Here is a 24,324-nt window from a genome sequence, read left to right as displayed (position 1 = left end):
CAGCATTCTGTGTTGGTCGGCTTGACAACCAATGCCCGCATTGTGCTGCACTTCGTTTTCCTGGAGAGAAACTTAATTGTTGCCATAATGGGAAAGTCCTCCTTGCACCTCTTTCCCCATATCCGCCTGAACTCCAGCTGCTGCTTACATCTGGTGACTCTGCTTCTAGGAACTTCCTAGACAACATCAGGCAGTACAACAGTGCCTTTGCTTTTGCGTCCATGAGTGCTTCGGTACACCACTATGCAACTCCAGGTCCATACTGCTTCAGGATTCATGGCCAGGTGTACCATAGAGCTGGCACGCTGCATCCCTCACCTGGGGTCAAGCCACGGTATGGGAAAATGTACATTCTGGAAGGTTGCCAAGCTCTTGATGCGCGTTTGCAAGATCCTCACAATGCTGGGTGCACAGAAAGTACCATGGGTATAATTCAAGGAGTACTGGAAACCAACAACACCTACGCTGTAGCACATAAACATATGCATGAAATTGAACGTGAAGTGGCTGACAGCGCAGACATCTCGGGGACACCTCTTGCGACTGTTCGCATGGTCATCAAACGTGGTCATGACCAACACCGTTATAATGAACCAAGACATGACGAGGTCGCAGCTGTGTTTGTTGGTGATGATGGTGCACCCCCGTACTCAATGACATTGTCATCTATCCCCGCGACAGGCCGCTGTCGAACTTAAGTTACATGTCTGCAAACTGTGAACCAATGGTATACCCCCTGCTTTTCCCTGGAGGGGATTTTGGCTGGGTTCAAGGTACTCTGCATGTTGAAGCTAAGCGGACACCGAAACGACAGGCAGTCACGTTAATTCAATACTGTGCATACAGAATTACCATCAGAGAACCATTCTCACCTGTACATTGCTCTGGGAAACTATTCCAGCAGTATTTGGTGGATGCCTATGTAAAGGCTGAGGACTCCAGGCTTAATTTCCTGCGCCGCAATCAATCGACCCTCCGTGTCGAAAAGTACAGAGGCTTGATGGACCATATGCACACAACAAATGCATCACAGACGGTATTGCCAGGTAAAGTAGTCATCCTTTCGTCCTCTTTTTCTGGCAGTCCGTGAGCAATGCAGCAGAACGACCAGGATGCTATGGCAAATAGTCTGCAAATACGGCAAGCCGGATATATTTTTGACTTTAACGTGTAACCCAAAACTGCAAGAGATCACTGGCAGTTTGGGTCCGCGGCAGTTTGCGCAAGATAGACCAGACCTGGTAGCCAGAGTCTTCAAGAGGCACCTGGAGGAATTGCTGAAGGATATTACGGACAGACATGTCCTCGGTGTGCCTGTTGCGTATGTTCACGTGATTGAATTTCAGAAACGCGGCCTCCCCCATGCGCACATGCTTATCATTCTTGATCAGGTGAGCAAGCTTAGGAATCTGCTAGACATTGATTCTTTGATTTCGGTTGAGATCCCTGACAAGGTGACACAGGCGGCGCTTTTTGATGTTGTGCAGTCGTGTATGGTTCATGGTCCATGCGGGACCCTATAACCACAATCAGTATGTATGGAAGCTGGCCAGTGCACCAAAGAGTACCCTAAGAAATTTTGTAATGCAACTGCTATAACGGGCAATGGCTACCCTGTCTACAGGCGCTGTGATGATGGAAAGACTGTTCGTGTTGCTGGGAATTATCTTGATAACAGATGGATAGTACTGTACAACCCGTTTCTGAGTCAGAAGTACCAGGCCCACATAAATGTTGAGGCATGTCTATCTATACGGAGTGGAAAATACCTTTTCAAGTATGTCTACAAAGGCCACGACTGCGCGAATGTCGAACTTATCGAAAATGACCACCTTGATCATGATGAAATTCGGCACTACCTAGACACAAGGTATATGAGTCCACCAGAGGCTTTCTGCCGCCTTTCTGAATACCGTCTGCATGGCCAGTCACATACAATTATACGACTGCCTGTTCACCTTCCTGAGCAGAATTCAGTGTATTTCACACCTGGCCATGAAGAGGAAGCTCTGAATAGGGAGGCTTCTATCACAAGCCACTTGATAGCATGGTTTGCGTAAAACCGGCATGATGCTGAAGCGTGTCAGTTGTTGTATCATGAAGTACCATGCAACTACATCTTCACGTCGTCCAAGAGAAAGTGGTCACCAAGAAAGCTTGGTGGTGACAGGATCATCTCTCGCATGTATGCAGTTAACCAAGCTGGCAGAGGGTTAACCTGCTTGTGCATTCTGGAATTGCATGTGCATATGGTTATGAAGACCTGAGGTCAGTAGATGGTGTGCTACATGACACTTTATATCAAGCATGTATTGCCGTGAACCTTCTTTCCGATGACAGCCAGTGGGTACACACCATGGAGGAAGCAGCTGTGTTCCGCATGCCATCTCAGCTGTGCTTTCTATTTGCAACACTGTGTGCGCACTGTGGCGTGCAGAGGCCTTTGGAACTTTGGGAGCGCTTCAAAGCTGCCATGTGCGAAGATTATTTATGGTCTTACAGTGGAGAGGACTCTGAGTCTATGGCTATGACGGACATTCAAATGATATTGGCCCAGTCTGGAATTAAATGCACAGATCTGGGACTGCCAGAGCCGACAGATGTTACTCGGCATACAAATTCTGTGGATCTCTTGCAGGAACGTGCGTTTGCTAATGAATCCATTGCGAAACTGAATCCTGAACAGCAGCGTTTAGTGGATGCAGTCTTTTCAGCATTATGTGCAATTGATGATGGATCTCCTCCAACAGCGCTTGCCCTGTTTCTTGATGGCCCAGGGGGGAGTGGTAAAACTATGGTGTACATACAATACATTGGTATCTACTTTCATAGTCAGACACAAGAGGGTGGCTGCATGTGCATGGACTGGTATTGCTACCACACTTCTGCGGGGTGGCCAGACAGTGCACAGTTTGTTCAAACTACCCGTTCCAATGAGAGACACCAGTACATGTGCCATTCAACCGAGTTCTCGCCAGGTGCAGCTATTGAGGGATCTTTCTCTCATTGTCATCGATGAAGCATTAATGGTGCCACTACATGCATTGCGTGCGATTGACATTTGCTTGCGAGACATCACCTCAGTTGATGTTCCCTTTTGGGGCAAGATCATCCTTCTGGGTGGTCATTTTCGACAAGTTCTACCAGTGGTGCCGCATGGAACAAGATCGTCTATTGTGGAGAATTGTCTAAAACGGTTCCCGCTGTGGTGCCACTTTGAAACAGTGCACCTCATCCGCAACATGCGTGCAAAGGAGAACGAAGTAGAGTTTGTGCAATGGCTTTTGCAGTTAGGTAATGGAACACTGAACTCTCTTGATATGGTTGACATACCAGCTCAGTGCACTTTAACGGATGATATCGTTTCCTCTGTGTATCCTGATGCAGCTGCTGACATTCAAGATAGAGTCATTCTCACTCCGAAAAACGATGTGACCTTGCAGCTTAATGATGCCATCCTTAAGACAGTTCCTGGTGAGCCACGTACTTTTCTTAGTGATGATTCGGTTGTTTGTGATGTTGATGCTGAAGTTGCCAGTTATCCGTTGGAATTTCTCAATAGCCTTACTCCTTCAGGGATGCCGCCCCACCGTCTTGCATTGAAGCCTGGGTGCATTACTATGTCACTTAGCAACTTAGATGTGAGGAATGGCATCTGCAATGGCACACGGCTGACAGTCAAGCACCTACACAATCACTCCATAGATGCTGAAGTTATATCTTCATCCCAAAGTGGCAAGCGGGTTTTAATCCATCGGATTAAACTTGCGCCCAATGACGTCAATCTGCCGTTCATATTGCAGAGAAGACATTCATGTGTGCATCACCCCTGCGACTGACCATCTTCATCCTTCAAAGGGAAACATTGTTTTTAGGGATGTTCTGTAAATATAGTTACCGTACTACTTGGTGCGTCCCGTGCATGTGCACGGGTATCGCTACTTTCTTTATATTATCAGATTTCACAACAGATTTCGACACTTATTTTGTCCGGACGATATCGATCCTCAAAACCAAAATAATATTTTGGTGATATACTTAAAGTAAACCCTGAGAGAATTGCATTATCTAATTCATGAAATTGCTCCAAGCTCCGAACTTGAAAACGATTGCACTTAAAAAAGCGATGTACTGTCAAAGCCAAAAATATTGGCACCCTTGCATTTTCTTTCAAATTTTGCATCATTTGTTCCAGAAAATTATTAAAATTAAATATATTTTGATATCCACATCTGCATTTCTTTGGTTTGCTGTTGAAGAAAACTAAAACGGCAGAAAAAAATTATTAAATCTGAGCTTATTCCCCACACAAATCCGAAAATGGCCTGGACAATATTGTTGCGGATTCGCGCCCGCCGGCGTGCGAACGGCCACGTAACTCGAATCGCGGCACGTCGCCCACCGGACGGACAATCCCGTCGTGACCCTCTCGGACTAACGCCGGGAACTAGTCACGGGTGGGTCTTTCGGCCTCACCACGATCGTGCCAATCGGCCCCCCGCGTGGGATAGGGTTGCTCGCCAAATTCGACCTACCTAAGTACCCACACGGAGGATAGACCGGGCGATCGCACCTCGCTGCAGGTCGACTCCGGACACGGGCCACTTTAAGCGACCCGTTCCGTACTATCGGGATAACCGAGCGGTGTTATCGCCAACCTGGACGGTTCGATTAATTATCGGGCGTTTTAGCCCACGACCAACCCTTTACGTGAAGTAAGATGGAGATTCAATAAAGGAAAAGACGAAGCGAAACGGGAAAAACAGTTCAACATAAAGCACATTTATTCCGCGGCAAACGGAAAGCACACATATACAATTATACACCAAAAGCAAATGTAAAAGAAGAAGAAACACACAATAATGCACAAAAAGCAAATGTAAAAGCAAGCCACAATGCAGATATACCACCGACTACCGAGCACACGGCAACACTTATACAGTTTTACTTCACAGACGGCGCCGACAACACATATACTCAAAGCAAAAGAAAAGGACCACCCTCAAGGATGATGGGGGCAGACGGGCCTGGGGCCGAGACCGCGTCGGGCCTACCCGTCTGATGATGAGCCGCAAAATGGCGGTGGCGCCCCGACTCCGCGGGCCTCGCTGGGACTGCCTGGTATGGGGTGGGAACGGGGCCCCCTTCTCGCACTATCTCAGCGCGGGGGGGGGGAAACAGGAGGGGGTTGTTGATGCTCGGGGGAAGGAGGATATCTCCCTGGCTCGGGTCCCGTGACGAGCGTCTCCACCACGACCTCGGTCGCGTTGCCGGCCTCTCCTCTCTGCAGCTCCCCGACTCTGACACGAGCACCCCCTCGACTGCCTTCGCCGCCGCCACCTCTCCAACTCTCCACAGCTCCGTCCAACTGCCTTCTCCGACTCCTCTCTTGACTGGCTCTTTCCAACTCAACTCCGAACTGCCCTTGACTGACTTTCTTCCCAACTCAACTTCAAACTCACTCCTACTACTCCTTTTCGGCGAGCGAACGCGCCCTTTATAGCCCCCCGTGGCTTTGCTCTTTCACCTTCGACCCTTTCCCTCTGGCTGGCTCCCCATTGGACAGAAGAAAAGGGGGCGTGAATGCTTTTTGATCCGCGAATCTGCATATAGCGACCACACTCCGACGCACCTGGAGGCGGGGCCAAATCGCCCCACGCTCGCCGATAGGACGGAACAGAAGTGGACGTGAGTCGTTTTTGATCCGATTGCTTCGGAAAGGCTGGTGCCTCTGCACCCGCTGCTCGGTGCGCGCCCTGCACGAGTCCAGTATCGGTGCCCACAAGCGGCGCGGGAATGGTGGTGATGCGATGGTTGCGAGGGCGAGTTGTGACGGTAAAGGTCGTGGCTGTTGTTGTGAAGCGGCGTTGCGGTTGGTGGTTGTTGTGTGATGGCTGTTGAGACGTGGTTGGTGGTGGTAGTAATGGTGGTAATGGCGGCTGGTCCAAAATAAAGATAGTAAAAGAAAAACGGCTATCTAGAGCGGTCGCAGCCCGAATGAATGACATTTATTCCCTCTGAACAACGGGTTTGGGCCTAACTACACATATACTTACAGAGATATCTCACCTAAGGGACCTGAATGGTGGTTTGCGAATTTCGTCAACCACAACACTACCCCTCCCCTTTTTACAGACTCGTCCCGAGTCGTCAAATTTTCGTGTGCCATCATGTGTAGTTTTCCCCTAGTACATTTTACCTACGGATCCCTGAGTGCGACATTCATGGTATTCGTGTCCCCAAAATAAATAACCTGAGGGCTGAGTAACTAACTAAACAAACTCACTCACACGGACGACTTAAATAAAATTGCCGGCGCTAGGACAGACATGCCGGGGGCGCACTCATATGTACAGTACATCTTAACCTTAACTTACAAATTTTACACTAAACCATGGCCCAGGATCAATGGACTCTGCAAAAAGAAAGCAGTTAGCAGGGAACCAGGCTGCTCGCATGCAGTCTCTGGCTCAAACAATGCAGGTGATGGGGAACGTGGCCGGCTGCTCACTCGCAGTCCAAGGCCTTCCCTTTTTAACTGAACGCAGTGAACCACAACGGTGCATGGGCTGCACAAACGCAGTCTCCGTGCCAGCTCAAGTGGCACACGCAATGAACACAACGAATGGATGGATGAACACAAACACGGTGCACGGGCCGCCACTGCAGGCCCGTGTTGTAGCTGCCAACAGGGCAGTTCTTGCAGCTTGCAAACTGTTGCTTTCTGATCCTGGCGCACATGGCAATGAACAGGGGGGGGCAAAGCAAAAATTGAACGGGGCTGGTGAACAGGGGCAGTGGGCATGGCATGGAAAAGGTAGCAGGCAAACACAGCCAGCAGAAGAAGGCCGCTGCAGGCAAACACAGCCGGCAGACGAACTGGCCGGCACAGGCCTTGAAGAAAAACAGCCAGCCAGCAGATGAAGTGAGCCGGCACAGGCCTTGCAGCAACACAGCCAGCAGATGAAGTGGCCGGCACAGGCCTTGAAGCAAAACACGGCCAGCCGATGGCACAGGCCTTGCAGAAAACAGCTGCAGACGATCCGGCCGGTACAGGCCTTGCAGCACAGCAGCTGCAGCCGATCCAGCCGGCACAGGCCTTGCAGCAAAACAACAGCTGCCGATGAAGCTGGCCAGCCTTCGCCGTTCAGTGGAGATTGGTGGAGGGAGTGCGGTGGTGCTGGCCACTCGGAAGGCGGGCTCGGACCTACCCTACGGTCTCCCTCCCAACCTATCGCCTTTGCCTGTCATTGTCTATACCCACTCCCTTAATTTGTCAAACCCCAATTTAGCCCCAACTTATTATTTTTTTATTTTTATGGTCTCATGGCTGGGACACGTGGCTCCCTTTGGCAGGCACGACCCTCTGCCGAATCTCCCGCTATGGCACCCCCGGGCACTACAGTGCCTCCGAGCCTACCAGCTCCCTAACACCGGGGAGTGCCCCCCATGGCACCTCCCCTGAAACGCACACGTGGCAGGCTGGCTTCCCAGGCCCCTTTCCGATGGTCACCCGTGCCCACAACACTGCCCATGCGGCTAATGGCGCCCCGGGCCCCCGCACCAAGCAGGCGCACCCGTGCCCACTACGCTATCCCGGCCCCCCATGGGCCCTTGGCCTACCACGGCCGACTAGCCTGGTGCCCGGGGTACCCACTCAGCGATACTCACCTTTCGCAGCCACGCTCCCAGCCCGTCAACAGGGCTCCTGTACCCCTCCAAATGGGTTTCGAGCCTACACTCCCACCAACAACAAAACGACCTCCATTTTTCAATTTGACTAACCCAGTTAACTTACTTTATACTGACCCCGGGGTCCCTTGGGCGGGAGTCACTCCTCCCCCCAATCACTCATCGCACCATGCATTCCCCATTCGCTCCATTCACACAGACCCGCTGGCCTCACTCACTCACCAAGCACATGCTTCCACTTCACTCACCAACTCTTCAACACACTCACGCTGAACTCTGCCATCCTTCTAACTACCTCCCCTAACTAACTCGTGCTCCCACGTCGTCCCTTAAACTAAAGCACGTTCCTTTTAACACTACGTAGCTAAACTACGTCCCCTCTACACATTCACAAGTCTGTCACTTTCTCCAAATCTCTAAAATAACTTTCCCAACCTAAATCTCGCTACAATCCCTCTAACTAATCCATTCCACGGACTCCATGAGGACTTACCCCTGCCCCATGAAGTCGGTCTAACTAAGCTAACCCTTCCCCCTAACTAGTTTCCATCCTGTGCCCTGGGAAGGGGGTCTTCCACCCCTTGCCCGGGAATCCTGTGCACCCGAAAGTGAGGCTTGCTTTTCCTTTTTTTTTTTTTTTCACATGCGCAGCATCAGCGCGGCAACTCACAGCTCGCGCACTTTGCACCTGCCCGTGACGTCATGCAGCTGCACGTGTACCTCGTCCCTCCTTGGACGGTACCATCTGGCAGGGATACCCCTCCTGCCGGATTCCAACCCCACGTGCAGCCATGACGTCACCGTGCGCATAAAAAAAAAACACAAGCCCCGCGTCTCGAGGGGTTCCCCACGCGAACACATGTGCTTTGCCCGTTGGAGCTTAACACACACGCCCGCGTGAAGAACCCGTCCGGTCCAAATCCATAATCCTGCCTAAACTTTGTCCGTCCGCGGGATCGGCAAATCCACCGCGTGCGTTTCCGGCCCGGGACTTCACTCTCGCAAGCGAGCACGTGGGGGCCTCGTGCGTTGCACAGCACGGACCTCGTGCTCACTGCTGGGTGAACCCGGCACGGTCCCCGAAACAACTACAGCCGCTACTCGGCTTTCTTTCTTCACATGTCGCCGTCGTCGTCGCCATTCAACACACGCACTCCCGCGTGTTACGACGCTAACACACCTCACCATTCAACTCACACTGGGAGACGCGGCTGCATGTTCACACATGCCCACCGACATCTCCCTTACATACCGCTCTCTCACACACACGGTCTCCCTTGCACTCGGCCGTTCACTCACGCATGCCATCTCCCTCGCACATGTGGCTCCACTCACTCGCGGCCTTCCACTCACTCGTGCCATTTCCCTCACACAAACCATACTACTCACACACGCGGGGGCACTCATCCGCGGTGCCTCATCCACACACGGCGTGCTGGGAAGCACACACTCCGGCACACTCGCCACCACACCACTCACACGTGGTGCTCCATTCATACTGGCCGTTTCACTCACACACACGGCCTCTTCCACTTGCGGTGCCCCTTTTACACACGGCGTGCTGGGAAGCACGTACTCCGGCACAATCGCCACCACACCACTCACACACGGGGTCGCTTCCACACACGGGGACGCACTCACACCTTGCACCACACACACAGGGACAACCACACTGGGGATTCGTGTCCCCACAAGGGTCTCCGGGGCCTCTATACCCCCCAAGCTTTCCGTGCACCTGTCCACAGCACTCCTCCCCTCGACCTCGCAAAGCACGACCGAACCCACCTGGTCGTGACTCGTCTCAAGGGGGAATACTCCCTCCCCTCGTTCCTGGAGGAGGCCATCCAGCTGCTCGCACTGGGTCTCCACCCAGTCCGCGAGCTCACCCCCATTATCCTCCACTACCTCTGTGTGTGTGTGTGTATGTCACTAACCTTGTCCAATTCACCCTCCATCTCCCGTGTCTCTATACATTTTATTCTTTCTGTCGTCTCCTCGTGTTTATTGGTCTCTGCTTCTTTCTGGCGTCTTTCCCTTATCTTTATGTAGGTCAACCTTGCTTTCTCCTTAAGTCGCTCCCGTCCTTCCCTGTTTTTCACTCCTTGCTCTTTCACGATCTCTGCGTACCTCCTCCTTGCTTTCCGTCTTAATTGTTCTTTTTCTCTCCCTCCCAATTACTTTCACCTCGTCTCTTGTCTCCCATGTCTCTATACATTTTCTCTCCTTGCTCCTTATTTCTGTCTCTTCCTGGTTCCTTTTTCCTTCCCATCTGAGTCGTTGTTTCTCTCTGAGCCCCATTAGCTGTTCGTTCTCCCTCCGGAGCTCCTCAATCTCCGTTGACTCCAATCTCGCTCTCCATTTTAGTTGTTCAATTTCACACTCATATAGTTGTTGTTTTCTCTCCCACTGTTCCTCCTGCTCTTTGTTTTCCAATCTCATTGTTTCTTTCAATTGGCTCATTTCCTTCCTGTGTTTCATTCGCTGTTCTCTCACTACTCTTCCTCGTTTCCTCTCCTGTCCTTCCTTCTCCAGTTTCATTTGGTTAATCTCCTTTTTGTGTTTCATTCGCTGCTGTCTCATTACTCTTCCTTGTTTCCTCTCCTGTCCTTCCTTCTCCAGTTTCATGGTTTTCTTCATTTGGTTAATCTCCTTTTTGTGTTTCATTCGCTGCTGTCTCATTACTCTTCCTTGTTTCCTCTCCTGTGTTTCCTTATCCAGTTTCATGGTTTTCTTCATTTGGTTAATCTCCTTTTTGTGTTTCATTCGCTGCTGTCTCATTACTCTTCCGCGTTTCCTCTCCTGTCTTTCCTTATCCAGTTTCATGGTTTTCTTCATTTGGTTCATCTCCATTTTGTGTTTCATTCGCTGTTCTTTGTCTATCTCTTCGTACTCCAGCCTCAGCTTTTCTTTCAATTGGTCAACCTCAGATTCATGTTCTTTTTGTTTTCTATTCCATTGTTCCTCTCGTTCTTCCCTCTCCAATCTCCTTGTGTCCTTCAATCTCCTGATTTCCCCTTCCTGCTTCATTCCTTGCTCCTTCAACTTCTCCTCGTATTCCAACCTATTTTTTTCCTTTTGTCGTTCAGTTTCAAATTCATACTCTTTCAGTTTTTTATTCCACTGTCTCTCTTGTTCCTCGTTCTGCAATCTCATAGCTTCCTTTAATTGATGGATTTCTTTCTCCTGTCTCATTCCTTGTTCTTTGTATATCCTATTCCACTGTCTCTCTTGTTCCTCGTTCTGCAATCTCGTTATTTCTTTCAGTTGGCTGACTTCCTTCTCCTGTCTGATTCGTTCTTCCATCATTACTCTTTTTTGCATCTCATTCTGCAATCTCGTGGTTTCCTTTAATTGATGGATTTCTTTCTCCTGTCTCATTCCTTGTTCTTTCAGTACTCTTTCTTGTTCCTCATTCTGCAATCTCGTCATTTCTTTCAGTTGGCTGACTTCCTTCTCCTGTCTTATTTGTTCTTCCTTCATTACTCTTTTTTGCATCTCATTCTGCAATCTCGTGGTTTCCTTCAGTTGGCTGATTTCCTTCTCCTGTCTCATTCCTTGTTCTTTCAGCACTCTTTCTTGTTCCTCATTCTGCAATCTCGTTATTTCTTTCAGTTGGCTGACTTCCTTCTCCTGTCTGATTCGTTCTTCCATCATTACTCTTTCTTGCATATCATTCTTTAATCTGGCCTTCGCTTCCAGCTGTTCGATCTGTACAGTGTGGTTCCTTAACGTTTCATTCTCTGTTGTCGTTCTTTCTTCTCTCACCATCCTCAACTCGTTTTGTAATTCCCTCTCTTTGTTTTGGTGTTTCTGTAACTCAGAAGCTTTCTTTTCCAATTCCTTTCTCATCTCCGCACACTCCGACTTTGCTTTGGCTTCGAATTGTTCAATCTGCTCAGTGTGGTTCCTTAACGTTTCATTCTCTGTTCTCTTCCTTTCCTCTTTTAACATCCTCAGTTCGTCTTGTAATCCTCTTTCTTTGTTTTCGTGTTTCAGTATCTCAGAAGTTTTTGTTTCCAATTCCTTTCTCAATTTGCGTGCTTCTTCACTCATTTCATCTCTTCTTTCCACCGCTTCCCTCCTCAATTCGTCCCTTTTTTACTGTATTAATTTAGTTTTTTCTGCCATTCCTTTCCCATTCTAATCTCCCCTTCCAGGATTTCTCTTTTAAACTGGCTTGCACTTACCTCTCGCTTCAGTAGTTCCAATTCTCCATCTTGTTCGCGTTTTTCCTTTTCGAGCTTTGTTTTCCTTTCTCCTTCCTCCCTCAATTCTCCCTGCAGTTCTTCGAACTGTTCTGACTTTTCCAGCAATTCCTCCGCCCTTTCCTCGAGCTGTCTCTCTCCTCTTTTTATCTTCCATTCTAGGCTTTCTCTTTCCTGATTGCCTGTTCTTATCTCTTCCTTCAATTGTTCCAACTCCCCATCGTGTTCACATTTTTTCTCTTCCAACTGTATTTCCCTCACTCTCCCCTCTAGTTCTTTGAACCACCTTGCTTCCTCCAATAATTTTTCCATTAATTGTTTTACTTCCAAGTCGTGCTCCTTTTGTTTCTTTTCAAGCTCAGTTTTCCATTCTTCCTCCCATTGTTTCCGTTTCTGGGAGATACCAATCTGCTGTTCCTCTATTCTTTTGTTCAGTTTGCTCTTCGCATATTCCAACTGACGGGTATAAAACACTACCAAATTCTTTTTCCCACGTAATTTGTCGACTCTATTGGCCAGGTCATGTTTTTGCCACCGAATTCGTTCCAGTAAATCGTCCAATTGCTGTGTCCCCCCGTACACGTAATTTTTCTGAAGCGCGTCTGCGTGCCGTTGTGACTCGCCCACTCCACGTTGCACCTCCTCGATATATTCTTCATAACGCTTCACCTTTTCCAAGACATCCCCCAATTGTGCCTGAAGCCTGCCAATGCTCGCATAGTCATCCTGCCACGCCTGCCATGGCACATGCCGTGACCATGTGCCTTGAACCGGTGACTGGGAGCTCACGCCTCGTGCTGTGCCATTAATATCAGCCCGCTCCGTGCTGCCATTGTGCGACTCCGTTTGCCGGCAAAATTCGTGCTCAAGCCGCTCCCACTGACCACACTTAGTGGTGGGGTTATAATTATAAAAAGAACCGACCTGGGCCATGGATCCTACATGACGACACATACCTAATACCCCCGGCTCCCGCTCGCCTTGAGAAGCCATCTTATTTCTCGTAAAGGGTTAATTTAAATCGCTCGTAATTTGGAGGGAATCGGGGGTCGCTCCTCTCACCCCTGGACCGATTCCCGTGAATTTAGCTGGAGACAGGAGAGCCCGTTTTCCCGTTCTCCGATACCAGTGCCGCGAGGAGGGCGATGAGTTTATATCGCACGACCTGACACCAGTGTTGCGGATTCGCGCCCGCCGGCGTGCGAACGGCCACGTAACTCGAATCGCGGCACGTCGCCCACCGGACGGACAATCCCGTCGTGACCCTCTTGGACTAACGCCGGGAACTAGTCACGGGTGGGCCTTTCGGCCTCACCACGATCGTGCCAATCGGCCCCCCGCGTGGGATAGGGTTGCTCGCCAAATTCGACCTACCTAAGTACCCACACGGAGGATAGACCGGGCGATCACACCTCGCCGCAGGTCGACTCCGGACACGGGCCACTTTAAGCGACCCGTTCCGTACTATCGGGATAACCGAGCGGTGTTATCGCCAACCTGGACGGTTCGATTAATTATCGGGCGTTTTAGCCCACGACCAACCCTTTACGTGAAGTAAGATGGAGATTCAATAAAGGAAAAGACGAAGCGAAACGGGAAAAACAGTTCAACATAAAGCACATTTATTCCGCGGCAAACGGAAAGCACACATATACAATTATACACCAAAAGCAAATGTAAAAGAAGAAGAAACACACAATAATGCACAAAAAGCAAATGTAAAAGCAAGCCACAATGCAGATATACCACCGACTACCGAGCACACGGCAACACTTATACAGTTTTACTTCACAGACGGCGCCGACAACACATATACTCAAAGCAAAAGAAAAGGACCACCCTCAAGGATGATGGGGGCAGACGGGCCTGGGGCCGAGACCGCGTCGGGCCTACCCGTCTGATGATGAGCCGCAAAATGGCGGTGGCGCCCCAACTCCGCGGGCCTCGCTGGGACTGCCTGGTATGGGGTGGGAACGGGGCCCCCTTCTCGCACTATCTCAGCGCGGGGGGGAAACAGGAGGGGGTTGTTGATGCTCGGGGGAAGGAGGATATCTCCCTGGCTCGGGTCCCGCGACGAGCGTCTCCACCACGACCTCGGTCGTGTTGCCAGCCTCTCCTCTCCGCAGCTCCCCGACTCTGACACGAGCACCCCCTCGACTGCCTTCGCCGCCGCCACCTCTCCAACTCTCCACAGCTCCGTCCAACTGCCTTCTCCGACTCCTCTCTTGACTGGCTCTTCCCAACTCAACTCCGAACTGCCCTTGACTGACTTTCTTCCCAACTCAACTTCGAACTCACTCCTACTACTCCTTTTCGGCGAGTGAACGCGGCCCTTTATAGCCCCCCGTGGCTTCGCTCTTTCACCTTCGACCCTTTCCCTCTGGCTGGCTCCCTATTGGACAGAAGAAAAGGGGGCGTGAATGCTTTTTGATCCGCGAATCTGCATATAGCGACCACACTCCGACGCACCTGGAGGCGGGGCCAAATCGCCCCATGCTTGCCGATAGGACGGAACAGAAGTGGGCGTGAGTCGTTTTTGATCTGATTGCTTCGGAAAGGCTGGTGCCTCTGCACCCGCTGCTCGGTGCGCGCCCTGCACGAGTCCAGTATCGGTGCCCACAAGCGACGCGGGAATGGTGGTGATGCGATGGTTGCGAGGGCGAGTTGTGATGGTAAAGGTCGTGGCTGTTGTTGTGAAGCGGCGTTGCGGTTGGTGGTTGTTGTGTGATGGCTGTTGAGACGTGGTTGGTAGTGGTAGTAATGGTGGTAATGGCGGCTGGTCCAAAATAAAGATAGTAAAAGAAAAACGGCTGTCTAGAGGGGTCGCAGCCCGAATGAATGACATTTATTCCCTCTAAACAACGGGTTTGGGCCTAACTACACATATACTTACAGAGATATCTCACCTAAGGGACCTGAATGGTGGTTTGCGAATTTCGTCAACCACAACAATATCATTGGCGCCTTTTAGAAGTTGTGAAAAATAATTAGATTTCAAGCAGGTGATTCTCCTTTACTTTGGAATTGAACTCACCTTTGTCAATTCCAATGATTTTGACAAAGGTCAGTGTACTGATTAGTCAGGTCAGGCCAGAGAAGATCTGTGACTTGCTACAGGTATCATGTGAACCTGCACTGACCTGTTACATGGTCGAGTTGTCGGCGACTAAACGGTCTCCCCGACCAGGTTTTTTTGGTAAGGAGGGTGTTTGGATATGGAATTGGGTTATTTCTTATTTGGAAGTTGGTGGCAGGATTTGCACTCTGGCAACGTAAAACGCTTCATTCTGCAAAACACAAAAACACAAAGAAATCTGAAAACTCACTCCATGGGAGTACCTCCTGTGCAGCTTCCCTTCGCAGTGCAGCTCACTGGATGACGGGAATGGGGCAAAGCCTTTGGAACCCCCAATCTTTGATGATAGGAGGGAAACCACGGGGTAACATTCCCGGGTCAGATTGTGGGAGAGTTTGCCGGAGTGGTGCTGAGGTGTCGTCCACCAGACGGCGGGCTCCTACGGTTAACCTGAGGCGGTCCCTTCCGGTGGGTGCCTGGAATGTCCTATCCCGAAGAGAGGATGATTACCTGTCTCTGTTATCATCTGAGCTCAAGCATTTGGACATCGGTATTGCAGCACTCTCTGATGTTCAGAGACTGGATTGCGGTGAGATCATGGTGGGTGGTTACACCTACTATTGATCTGGCCACTCTGATGGTTACCATTCCCAAGGAGTTGCTGTTGCTGTGTCCAATAAGCTGACTCCAATGATAACTGAGGTAACACTGGTCAACGAGCGAATTATGAGACTTTTGTCTCTCAAGGGACACTGGATACCATTGACCAGAGTCGCAGGTCCAGGCTGAATGGCAGAGCTGAACTGTTCAGGGAGCTGAGGCGTAAAACTGTACGTGCACTGAGGGTGGACAAGGAGGCCTATGTGTGAGGAATCTGTGAGGTGGTTGAGCATCACCTGTGGTCAAGTGATTCTCATCCTGCTTCCAGGGGAATTCACGCATTGCGTTCATCCAAGCCCATCCATTGGTGTACTGCAGTTCGAGCAGAGGGTGGTGGGCTCTTGACAGAGGAGTCTGAAGTGAAGGCCCGCTGGGCCAGTTACGTTGAGAGGTTGTACCAGGCTGATCCACCAGCTGTCGAGTTGGACGTCAGGGGTGTTACAATCCCTGTTGCTGACCCTCCAATCAACTGTGATCCACCTTCACTTGTGGAAACACAGGCTGCGGTGAACCGGTTGAAATGGGACAAAGCTCCAGGGATCTGTGGCATCCATGGTGAACTTCTCAAGGCTGGTGGAGATGCTGCACTCGTATCATTGCATGCAGTTCTGTGCTTTGCCTGGAACACAGGCATCATCCCAACTAACTGGAAGAGGGGCGTTGTTCCTCTCTGGAAACGGAAGGCTGATCGCCAAGACTGCAACAACTACCGAGGGGTGACGCTGCTCTCAGTGCCGGGCAAGGTCTTTGCTCAGATAATTCTTGATAGGGTTCACCACGATCTGCTTGAGCACCTGTGTCCAGAGCAGTCAGGCTTTTCACCAAAGAGGTCAACGATTGGCTGTATCCTTGCTCTTCGTGTCCTCACCGAACGCAAATAAGAGTTTCGCCAGGGGCTGCTTGCAGCCTATGTTGATCTCTGTAAAGTGTTCGATTCAGTGAATCGGGGTGTCCTCTGGAGGATTCTTGGTCTTCGTGGGGTGCCACCAAAACTGATCGATCTGATGTCTGAACTCTACTCTGGTACTGAGAGTGCTGTGAGATGTGGTGGTACCATCTTTGACTTATTTCCAGTTGTTACTGGAGTTTGTCAGGGGTGTGTACTGGACCCCACACTTCTCAACACTTATATCGGCTGGATTCTGGGGAGGATGTCGGAGAGATCAAGCTGCAGTGCATCGTTTGGGAATGTCAAGATCTCTGACCTTGATTTCTCAGATGATGCAGTCATCTTTGCAGAGACTTTTAATATCCTTTTGGGAGCTCTCAGGGTGCTTAATGAGGAGTCGAATCCACTGGGATTACGGGTTTCCTGGGTCAAAACTAATATCCAGGCTTTCAATGACATCTTAGATCCTGCTGTTCTGTCTGTGCCTGTTTGTGGAGAGGATGTTGAGGTCATGTTGAGATTCACTTACCTTGGCAGTGATATTCATGTCTTTGCTGGCTGTGAGTCAGAGGTCAATAGACATCTGGGTCGGGCCTGGGGAGTCATGGATTCACTGGATAATGGGATGTGGCGCTGCCGGTACCTGTGCGGGAGGACGAAAGTCCGAGTCTTCAGGTCCTTGGTGCTTCCAGTCATGCTCTATGGATGCTGACCATGTTGAACAGTTTCATCTCGCATCTTCTGTTGCCAATTCAATGAAAGGGGGTTCTGTTGTCGGAGACTCAGAAGGACCCCACTGCTGAGAGAGACAGAGACAGTGACAGAGACAGTGACAGAGACAGTGACAGAGACAGAGACAGTGACAGATAAAGTGACAGTGACAGTGACAATGACAGAGACAGCGATAGAGACAGTGACACAAACACAGACACAGACACAGACACAGACACATAAGAATGGCCGAGATAAGAAAACCTGACATAAGAAAGCCTGACTGGAGTTTGCTAAAACACACCTGAACAAGCCAAAATCCTTCTGGGAGAATATCCTGTGGACAGATGAGACCAAGTTATAGCTTTTTGGTAAAGCACATCATCTCTATATTTCCAGAAATCAAAATAAATCCTTCAAAGAAAAGAACACCTTCCCTACTGTCAAGCATGGGGGAGATTCAGTGATGTTTTGGGGTTGCTGTGTTGCCTCTGGCACTGGGTGCCTTGAATGTGTGCATGGCATCATGAAATCAGGGGATCACCGAGGCATTATGGAGTGCAATGTTCAAATCAGTGTCAGACATCTGGGTCTCCGTCGAAGGTCATGGATCTTGCAGCAGGACAATGACCCCAAGCACACTTCAAAAAGCATCCAGGAATGATTCAAGACAAAATGCTGGACTGTTTTGAAGTGGCCAGCAATGAGTCCAGATCTAAATCCCATTGAACACCTTGTGGGGAGATATGAAAACAGCAGTTAGGAGAAGGCACCCTTCAAATCTGGGAGAACTGAAGCAGTTTGCACAAGAAAAGTGAGACAAACTGCCAGTGGAGAGGTGTGGGAAGCTCATTCATGACTGCAGGAAGCACTTTGCAGTTATTTTGTCCAAAGGCTATACTACTAAATATTAAGTTTCGGGTGTCAATAATTTTGTCAATGCCACTTCTTTTTATGATGTCTTGTAATCAATAAAATTTCTTTCAAAAATTATAAAGTGCATTTCCAAGAGTGTGCCGCAGCACATTCCCCATTGAAGGTGGGCTGAGAACGCTACACCCGCCCTTCAAGTGGGAGTGCCCACTCGTTGATTCCAATGCTGCATTTATCTCTCCGTTATAGTCAATGATTTATTTCCCACTCCAAAGGAGAGGGTATTGCCTTTCAGTCCATTTGTCTGTCTGTTTGTTAGTTTGTTTGGCCGCACAGATCTCTCGTGTTTTTCTCCACAACCAGTTGTCGGATTGAGACAAAATTTTCACCATCGGTGTGACTACTCATGTCGAATGTTATAATTCTAATTATGTCGCCACAGGTCAAGTGGTGTGGCAGCCATGTTGGAAAAACTGAAAAAATTGGACCTCTGTATCTCTGAAACTGCACCAAGGAAAAAATTTAAACTTGGCAAATGGAAAGTACTCCTCATGCGGAATTTGTGATTTTTTTATGGCATCATAAGTGCCTTTGTTATGATGTCATAGGTGCCTTCATTATGACATCATGATTGCATATGTAGAACGCTACATTTGATCAATATGAAAATGTTTGAGGGTCATCCAGGGATAAAATGGTCCACAGAAAAAGAATTGATGACTTCATTGGTTACGTGATTGTGCAGCCATTTTTTTTTTACCTTCAAAAATCTTCTTCTCTGAAGTGGCTGAACAGACCAAGGGAAACTTTACTTTTATGACCGCCTATCCATGAGGAACAAAAGTTTCAGATATATGACGTCAGCGGTCACATGGTTTGGCAGCCATATAGATTTACCCTCAAACCGATAAAAATCTTCTTCTCCAGAATGGCCAGACAAACTGAGGTGAAGCATCACACAAATGTTCACCAAGCCTTGCATGTCCAAGTTTGTTAAGGAATAATTGATAGGACGCATGGTTTGGCAGCCATATTGGATTGAAGAAAAATATTAAATAATGTTTTCTCTGGAACCGCTTAATCCATCGACATGAAACTTCAAAATTATGATCCAGTATAGGTTGGGGATACATGTTTTCAATTAAAACTTGATCGGACACATGGTCTGGCAGCCATAATTATTTAATTTTTTATCTCGGGTCTTTTTGATTTTTTTTTCAAAAAGGCTCACTTGGTTATTCCTGGATTGGTTTCAGGGTAGAGGAGTAGCAGCTGAAATGCGAACGCTATCCAGGTTCCTCCTGATGACTTCATCTTTGCTTTTTGCTTGTTCAGGTTCCTTCTGATGACTCCAATGCAGGACTGTACCAATGCAGACAATGCAGGACTCCAATGCAGGACAATGCAGAAATGCCCTATTTCGTCTTCAGTTTGATTTGAATTTAATTTAATTCACTCCCATTCTCAATTCAATTGAATAAAAATGAAAAACGTCATGGATATAGGTCAAGTGTTCAGTCAAAGCAGGACGACTTGATTCCCAGTCATCACTGCCATCAGTTATAAAGTGGCAGTTCTAATTATGGCTCATTAATTATTATGTAACACGCCAGTACATAAACACCACGTAAAATACACCACACAAAACTATATAAACACCACACAAAACAAGTTCTGGCAAGGATCTGCAATTTCTGATTGCTCTTTCTATTTTTTAATTTGCCTTTGTCCTGTTAAAGAAAAAACTATTTTAATAACATGTTTTTCCTTTGTTGTGTGTGCTGTTTGACGACTGTTCAGTTCTCCCAAAACTGAAACATGTGTCAAGAGGTAAAGAGAACAAGCTCGAATGAGCTAAGATCCTCGTCCTCTAAATGACGACATCATAAAAACGAATATGACGTCATTGTGATGTATCAGGTTTGTGATAAATAATTATCTGTGCTAATGCCTGGCTTGATTCCCGCAAACAAAATTCAAACAGCTTGCCTAGTTTTGGAGATAATGGTAAAGGCGATTTCCATTAGTGGCGATATTATGACGTCAACTTTTTTTCCAGGAAGAATTTCCAAAATCGGAGACGGTTACTGCCTGCGCGTGGTCTTTCTGCATATACATTGCAAGTTTCACGAAGATCCGATGAAAACTCTGGGTTGTGAAACAAAAAATGTCAAAAAATAGGAATGACGTCATAAAAATTGAGATGACGTCATAGTGATGTATCGTATGTGCGGTAATTAGTCTCTGCTAATGCCCTGTTCGATTCCTGCAAACAGAATTCAAAAGGCTTGCCGAGTTTGAGATTTTTTTTAGGTGATTTCCATTGACGGAGATATTTTTGACGTCATAATTTTTTTTCGAGGAGGAATTTTCAAAATCGGAGATGGTTGCTGTCTGCGCAGGGTATTTTTTACATATATATATGTATATATATATATATATATATATATATATATATATATATATATATATATATATATATATATATATATACCAAGTTTCAGGAAGTTTCGATGAAAACTGAAGGCTGTGAAACAAATGAAACAAAAAACAAAAAGTCAAAAAATAGGAATGACGTCATAAAATTTATATGACGTCATAGTGATGTATCATATGTGCGGTAATTCATCTCTGCTAATGCCCTGTTCGATTCCCGCAAACATAATTCAAAAAGCTTGCCTAGTTTCGGAGATAATTTTTTAGGCGATTTGCATTAGCGGAGATATTTTGACGTCATAACTTTTTTCCTGGGGGGAATTTTCAAAATCGGAGATGGTTACTGTCTGTGCAGGGTATTTTTACATATATCCGCCAAGTTTCAGGAAGTTTCGATGAAAACTGTTGGCTGTGAAACAAAAAAGTTCACAAGAAAAACAACATGAGTAAGACTTCGAGATCCTCCACGAGGATCTAAAAGCGGGTTACCAGAACGCCGCCATTGTCCAACAAGCTTTTAATCCGACCATCGCACACCATGCCTGTCCACACATGTGCAGATGCAACACAGCAATACATCACAACTACCATCAGAACACACACCTCATGTTGCCGTCACTGCAGGTTCAAATGCTATTTCCTGTGTTGATTTGTCCATTGTTTCCTAATTCCCTTGCAATTAATGCAAGTCCACTCAGGCATCCATGTGCTTTGCTAGTGATGTATATTTAAGTTCTTTAATACAAGATGTATGTACAGTATCTTCAAGAAAGATGTAGTAGTAGTTGTTGGCGATGTAGACAACGCAGGTGATGGAGATGGTTGGGGAGGTTGTTTGAAGGCTTGGAGTGGGGAGAGGATTGATGACTTCAGGTTGAGAGGGGGTCGGTGAGGACTTGGTTTTTGGAGGTGGATGTTGAGGACTTAGGGTTTGTGAGATGGGTGCGGGGGGGGGGGGAGCTGAGGGCTTGAAATCTCATATTTTGCATTTTGTGCAATTTCCATGGGTCCCTGCTGGTTCATCACATATTCCATCATGCCAAATGAAAGTCATCCCTTTGTCGCATCTATTAGCTTGAACATACCTCCGTTTTGAGCAAATTCACTCAAGTTGATGCACAGTTTCTAACCTGAGGCATCACTCCACAGGAGACAAAATTTGCCCATGTCGTGGCTTCTCTTCAGCCCAAGATAGTGCAAGAGGTGGGCGACATTGTCATTGAGCCACCCACTGAAAGACCGCATGACTCCCTCAAGGGAGTTTGCTGCACATCCACCTCTTTGTAAAAACGCTTGCATCAACTTCTCTATTCAGAGGAGCTGTGAAATCGTTAGCCTTCTCAATTGCTACTGAGGATGTGACAATTGTTGGCTGAGAATAACCTCGAGGATAACATACTCGAGCATTTTTCTTCTTCTTCAGCGATTGCCAATCAATGCTCAGCATATCCTCGTTTCAACCAGTGATTCAGTGAATATTGAGCAAGTCACCAATTACATCTGTCAAGATCATCAAAGTCGCGACCCACCCACTTCTTCCTTAAATGCGGTCACATCCAAGTGAGCCGATGATGTATCTGCATCAGCTACATCCGACATGCAATGGCACTAAACCCAAATGGACCAGCTAATTGCCCAAGTACAGGCTCTTGCGTGTCATCTTAAGAAGGAGCGTGGTCGAAGGTGGACCCGTAGCAACATGCAGTTGACCGACACAACAATACCATTATCCTGGTGCACAGCAACATGTAGGGGAATCATGTTGGTATCATTGGCAATTTGGGGACAATGCACACAAGTGCAGTCAGCCTTTCAGTTTTCACAGTCCACCCTGTTTTGCAGTCGAGAAATGCCACAGGCAGCGATTAGCAACAATGAGTCACTCTGACGACCAACAACCAAGTCCCTTATTTTTTTTTAATCAGCGACTGGAACTCCGGCACTCGATTTTTAGTTGACACTGGAGCTGAGGTCAACGTTTTCCCCCGAGCGGTTATGGACAAACGTAAACCATCTGCATTTCCTCTCCAAGCTGTCAACAAATACACCATCTCCAAATTTGATGAATGATTGATAACTCTCAATCTTTGCCTGGGGCGTGTTTTCTGATGTTATTTACAGTTGTTGATTTACCTATCCCTATCATCGGAGTTGAGATTTTGAAGCATTTTGAATTATTGGTGAATATCAAAAACCAAAAATGTCTGCATCAAAAGTATCACCTCGTACGTGCCTTCTGTCAGTTCAATGTTTGTCATGTCCAACCACTTGGCCAGTTATGATGCCATCTTTCAACAGTACCCAGAAATGTCAGCCAACCTTCAGTGAAGTGGCATCAAATACTCCACCACTCTCCACATTGACATGCGTGGCCCTCCAGTTGCAGCTCGACCACATCGACTCGCTCCGGATCATTATGCAATTGCTAAAGCGGAATTTGACCATATGTCTGAGCTGGGTATGATTTGACCTTTAAGCAGCAACTGGTTCTTGCCTTTACATATGGTTCAGAAGAAGACATCTGGTGATTGGAGGCCATGTGGTGACTATTGCACACTGAACCGGAACACAGTACCAGCCTGTTATTACCTTGTACAATGCCTGCAGGATTTTACTTTTTGACTCAGGGAGGGGGGGGGGAGCATTTCTCCAACCTTGATTTGATGAAAACATATCATCAGAACCTGGTGGAGCCGGATGATGTTCACAAGACAGTCATTACGACTCCTTTTGGCCTCTCGAGTTTTCACACTTGCCTTTTGTGTTACACAACGCAGCACAAACTTTTCAGCACTTCATCAATGATGACATCTGGGGTTTGCTTTTCATTTATGCTGACATTGTTGATCTGCTCATAGCCAGTGAGACTATCAAGGAGCATAAACAGCACCTGCAGCTCATTTTCATTCGCTTACCACAGAATGGCATCATCATGAATCCTGCCAAATGTCAGCTTGGTGTCCCCTCATTACACTTTTTGGGGCAGATGATTGACGAGTGCGACATCCATCCACTGGGTAACAAGGTCAAGGCGATCCAGGATTACTTGCAGCCAATATCAGTGCGCAAGCTATGGGAGTTTCTGGCCATGTTGAATTTCTACAGGAGATTCATCCCAAACTGTGCAGTCACTCTTCATCCAGTAATTGACCTCACATGACATGGGAAAGAGTCAAAACGAATTCTGGTTTGATCTGCCGAATTTGCTGCTGCTTTTACCGCAGTGAAGTCTTCGCAAGCAGAGACCACAATTGCTTGTCCATCCTAAGTCAGATGCACCACTGTGTCATTGTGGATGCGCCATATGTGGTGGTTAGTGGAGTATTCCAACAACATGTGCAAGGGAAGTGAGAGCCCATTTCCTCCTTTTTCCAAAAGGTTGCAGCCGGCAGAGATGAGGTATGGCACCTTTTGTTGCAAGTTGTTGGCAGTTTACCTTGCAATCCGCAATTTTTGTCACGTGCTTGAGGGTAAGCAGTTATGTGTTTACACTGACCATAAACCGTTAACTCATGCTTTCCAAGCAAAACCTGAGCCGTCCGACATCATGACGACGTTTCTCAATTTACCACTGACATACGTCATGTGAGCGTGTCGAAGAATACTGCAGCCGATGCTTTCTCATGGCTTAATATCAACACCCTCGACACAATAACTTCCATTAATTTCAACAGGCTTGTCAAGGCACAGCAGAGGGACGAGGAACTTCAGTATCTCAGAGCCAGCTTGACATTGCTCAACTTCAGTGAAGTGCCTCTCCATATCTCTGAAGGCACTATTGT

General features: G+C 47.9%; 1 pseudogene; it reads left to right on the top strand.

Moving 5' to 3' along the window:
• Nucleotides 1-703: 703 nt before the first annotated feature.
• On the top strand, nucleotides 704-23,702 carry LOC147027164 (uncharacterized; annotated as a pseudogene).
• The last annotated feature ends 622 nt before the right edge of the window (nucleotides 23,703-24,324 follow it).

The sequence above is a fragment of the Eptatretus burgeri genome, chromosome 5, assembly GCF_056783735.1.
Source record: "Eptatretus burgeri isolate ZD-2024b chromosome 5, Ebu_testis_v1, whole genome shotgun sequence".
Lineage (NCBI taxonomy): Eukaryota > Metazoa > Chordata > Myxini > Myxiniformes > Myxinidae > Eptatretus > Eptatretus burgeri.
Note: the sequence above shows the minus strand (reverse complement) of the source record. Positions and strands in the feature narration are given on the sequence as shown.